The following is a 5146-nucleotide window of genomic DNA, read 5'->3' as shown; positions in this document are numbered from 1 at the left end:
TAATAATAATAATAATAATAATAATAATAATAATAATAGGAAAAAAGTTTAACTTGCAGCTGCTGATCATTGATACTTTTTCAAACCCCCTGATGAACAGGATTAGGATTTTCCTGCTCTCTTCTTGAATGGTTATTTGTTGTGTAGTTTTACTGTTTGATTCCTGCTCATGAATACAGTACCTGTCTAAAAAAAGTCCACCCTGCTCTTGACTCCATAAAGCTCTCAGCTTGAAACAAAACAGGAAACTGGACACGAGTGACACCACTTCCATGAAGGCTGCCCACATTTTTAACTGTTTGCTTTCCTAATCCAGTTTAGGCAAAAACAGGGTAAAAAGTGACATAAATCCATCCAAAGGTTCTTACAAAAGACAAATGGTTGATTTTTAAAATGCAGTACTGTGGAAAGGTTATGAACAATAAATATCTTACCTGTTTTAGATATTTTTTTGAATGACCTCAGTTCAGTCCAAAGTAGATTGTGGTCATTTTCAAACAACTCTAATCTCAAAAAATGTTATAGTAATCCACCAAATAACTTTTAACAAAACTTTTAGTCCACTGCCAAAAAGTTTTTAGAACCAGTTTGAAAGAACGGTGCACCTCAATCCAAGGAGGGAGATTGCAGAATGATCTGGAAATTGATGTTAAAAGTGCCAAATCACTGTTCATGTTTAAGAGAATGATAAAGGTTGGATTGTTGAAAAAAATATGAATGTGCATTCATATAGATAGTTGTTCTAGGAAGATTTTTGTTTTGTTTTGTTAACTGAAGATTAGTATTGTTTGAATTTATACTTGAGAAAAAGGGGCAGATATTATAAGATTTTTTTCTTCTCTCTGCTGCCCTTCTTTTCATTGAATTTTCTTTATTTTGTATTGTATATAGAATTTTGCTTTTAAAGAAATTAATAAAGTTAGAAAAAAGTGCTTTGCTATTATTCAACAAAACAATATATTCCTGCTGTAAGTGCTTCAGACTGCACTGGAAGTGCTACAGCTAGATGCTGCTGCTTTTGCTTGCGTTTGAGTTCTACAGCTTTGTCTCAAATCAGGGGCAGCAACCTTTGGCAGCTTACATTACTGCGCCATGCGAATGGCTGTCCCATGGGTTCTCTCATGCAGCTCACAAAACCCCAAGAATGAAAGTCTGAGTCCTTCCAGGCCAAGGATATCCCAGGATTCATTGCACTGTCAACAAATTAAACAGAAAATAAGGTGACAGAGTTTATTTTCTTACTAAGTTAGCACATTCATCATGGACTGAATAATTAGTTTTACGTTTAGCAACTTAGCTGTTGAAATTTAAGCTGCAAAGTTGTATACTGGAGCTAAACCCAAGTATTTGTGTGTAACATTTTTAATTTTAAAGTTATTTCTCCAGTGAAAATATGTGTAATATGTCCCAGCACATTTTTAGTCTGAAGGCACGTGTATAAAACATGTCATTATGGTAACAGGGTAGTGTTCACGCAAACATACGTCAACCAAAGGCGAGATCATCTAATTTCACAGACATTTTATGCAGCCTACATGGGCCACATAGGCTGCAGCCCCTGATTTCAGACACAAATTATGTAAATAAACACAAAACTAACAGCGATGTAGTTTTCATATAAATTCCAAAAGAGCAAAATATGAATGAATCAACACTGAATTATACAGTAGTTAGGCATGATATTGAATCCATGTTAAAATTACACAAAAAGTGGTCAGTGACTTACTTGTTGTAGGTTTTCAACCATAACTGACACTACTGTACATTAATGTTGATTCAACACTGATTAGTCGTTGGCATTTAAATAAATGGAATTAGACCATGAAACAATATTGATTCACTAACATCCTTTCAACATTGGTTATTTGGCTAGAATGGTTGATCCACCAGTCATCCGGGAGGGACTCAGAGTAGAGCCGCTGCTCCTCCACGTCGAGAGGAGCCAGTTGAGGTGGCTCGGGCATCTGGTAAGGATGCCTCCTGGACGCCTCCCTGGTGAGGTATTCCGGGCACGTCCCACCGGGAGGAGGCCCCGAGGAAGACCCAGGACACGCTGGAGGGACTATGTCTCTCGGCTGGCCTGGGAACGCCTTGGGGTTCCCCCGGAGGAGCTGGAAGAAGTGGCTGGGGAGAGGGAGGTCTGGGCCTCCCTTCTGAAGCTGCTGCCCCCGCGACCCGACCCCGGATAGGCGGAAGATAATGGATGGATGGATGGATGGGTTGATCCACCATCAATCATCGACCTTAACCAAAAATTAACTTTTTTGACCATAATTCAACATTGAATTCACATCTTTTGCTATCTGGGGTGTGGTGGGATTTTTAAGTGTTGTTTTTGGACAGAAGCAGTCTACTTTATTAACTAGCCATCAGCTTGTCAGTCTGATCAGAATATATCTTTGTTCCTTCAAACTGAGGATGTTCAAAGTGCAACATCAAAAACAGGTAAGATATTGACTGATAGTAACATTCTCTCAGAACCCCAAACTAAGACCTGAATCATCTCTTTATGTCATGATGTGTACGTATTTTCTGCCAACATTTAGGGAAGTGTTCCACACAGAAAACAGTTTTATCAATGAAAGACACTGAGCTGGAGTTTTAATGATGCTCTGTGAGCCGTGTTACTCCTATCTGAGCCGTGTTACTCCTATCTAGCAGGAACATCTGGACTCAGCCCGTCTATCTGCGAGGCCATGACAGCAGTGCCATCATGTATGGTGTGGGGTAGGAAGTGTGGCCCCCAGCCCCCCAGGAAAGCATCAACTCTGCATGCCAGTTGCACATCCTCTTGGCTTTTTTTTTTAAAACATCAGCTCCACAGAAGCAGTGGAAGACGTGCTTCACAATCATAGTCTGATTGATTCACTATTAGAAGTACACGGTTTTCCTTTTTAGGGATAAACAAATTATTTCAAGCTGAAAATGTCAGAAAATCGAATATAGTCACTTGAAATATCAGAAGATAAACTCTGAATTAAAAAAAATCATTATATGATGAAATTATATAGGTTTTCAACCATAACTAAAACTACATCAATTTTGAAATGATAAATAATATTTTTTAGCTGTAAGCACTCTTATTGTTCAACATAAATGATCCTAGTGGAGTAGTTGTGTGCTTCCAGCACTATCAATAAACTCCTGTTTAGATGTTTTAGCAATTATCTGCAACGAGGAACATGAAAGTGTTCATGTTTGTCATATAACACAGTGCAGACCCACCGTGCTGTTGTGTTGTAAGAAGACAGCAGATCAAAACCACAAATAGTTTTTTCATTTGTTGGATTTGTAGTGAGAGTTTTATCCCTGCAAAGCTGCTTTTTGTGTAGCTGGCACACGGCAGAGTGATGTTCACCTTGCTCCTGGGCCTTCTCGGCTTGGTGTCGATCCAGTGAGCCTTTATGCAGTCCAACAGCTGAACGGCCCAGGGAAGCTTTTAGCCTACATCTAGAGTTAGCCCCACACAGCTTCTGGCTGCTGGAGCTTGAGGCGCGTTATCTGTCTTCCCAGTCCAACCGCTGTCTGCGTCCCTCCCTGAAGCGCTGGCAGCCGATAAGAGAAAGACTCACAGGAGCTTGGCTTTGAAAAGGAAAGCCTGCAAGGACACCAGCAAGAAACAAACTGCGTATTCCCCATAGACACAACAATCCAATGAGATTTAGTCATGTTTTACTTTTTATTTATTTTTACATTAGAATTATCTCTGATCAAAACATAATTTTGAGTTTATTTACATTTTGTTCAAATATCTACTTAAATAAATGTGTTCATCAAACAGAAAGGACAATGACAGCTATAAATTCAAATTATTTGTTTCATAAGGAGTAAGTTGTACATCTATTGAAGCGTAAGGAGTACATTTATTTAAACTTTATTTACTTATTTGTATTAGCCTTCAGGCAAACCACATTGAGATACTTTTGCAAGAACGTCCTGAGTCAGAAAGCAACCTAATGTGCATGTTTTTGGTTTGTGGGAGGAAACTGAAGTACCTGGAGAAAACCAATGTAAACATAAGGAGAACATGCAAACTCAAAACAGAAAGACCCCAGGTCTGAACCAAGGTTATAATAGTTTTGGATTTTTCATTATAGTTAAGTTTTATTTCGTTGTGACTTTTTTCTTTTAATTCAGTTAATTTTAATTAGTTTTTACAGTGGATTTGCTAGTTTTTATTAGTTATTATTGCATTTTTAATGCATAGTTTTAGTTTAGTTTAGTTTTTATTAGTTCGAAAGTTATTTATTTTTATAGTTTGAATGAATATATTTGCCAATTCAACCTCCAGCTTGTGATGTTCCTGTGAGTTAACTAACCAACAGATATTTGGCCACTAAAGCCTCCATTATAGCAACACCTTCCTAAAATAATTGTGCAACTCAATTTTACCTACTAAAACGTGGGTGATTATTTTATGACAATGATAATAGTTGTCTCCAACCTGGTGCTTCTTGTTGTTTGTTTTTCACTTGAGCTACTGAGAGAAGCTAGCGTGTCAGATAGTCATAGTTAGCATCTTGTGTGAGTTTGATTCATGCAGTTTTTCTCTTGAGAATTATTCCACCTGTTTTATCACCTGTTTCCACTACAAAACACTTGATTTGATTTTTCAGTCATATTCAAAGAAATCTTAAAGTGGACGTTGCTGCTTTCCAGTCTTGTATGAAGTACCTGAAAGTGATACTTAAGTAAAAGTACAAGTACCTTATCATAAAATGACTTTGGTGAAAGTTAAAGTCTCCTCTAAGAATATTACTTGAGTAAAAGTCTTAAAGTATCAGATATATTTTGTACTGTTATGGTAATATTTATTTAACAAAGACAGAAATATGTGGTCCAGGAACGAAGGTAGGCCTACTCCGTGGGATGATCAGCTGAGTTTTATTGCAACAACAGGAAACACAGAGAACAACCTGCCCCGTCTCTGTGTCTCTGCTTCTCTCTGTCACTGTCTCGCCACACTACTGTTGAACTGTTGAACACTGTGTCTCGAGAGGCCTCATATATATATTAACAAACACCATTCTGTCATCTTAGCAAGATTTGATACAAGGTAAATGGAAAACACAAAGATAAACACAAGTGATATCTAAGAATCTTGGCGCCTGTACGTTGGGGTTTACCCCGGTGAACGAGAGGGTAG

This window comes from Austrofundulus limnaeus, unplaced genomic scaffold (genome assembly GCF_001266775.1).
Source record: "Austrofundulus limnaeus strain Quisiro unplaced genomic scaffold, Austrofundulus_limnaeus-1.0 Scaffold296, whole genome shotgun sequence".
Classification (NCBI taxonomy): Eukaryota; Metazoa; Chordata; class Actinopteri; order Cyprinodontiformes; family Rivulidae; genus Austrofundulus; species Austrofundulus limnaeus.
Note: the sequence above shows the minus strand (reverse complement) of the source record.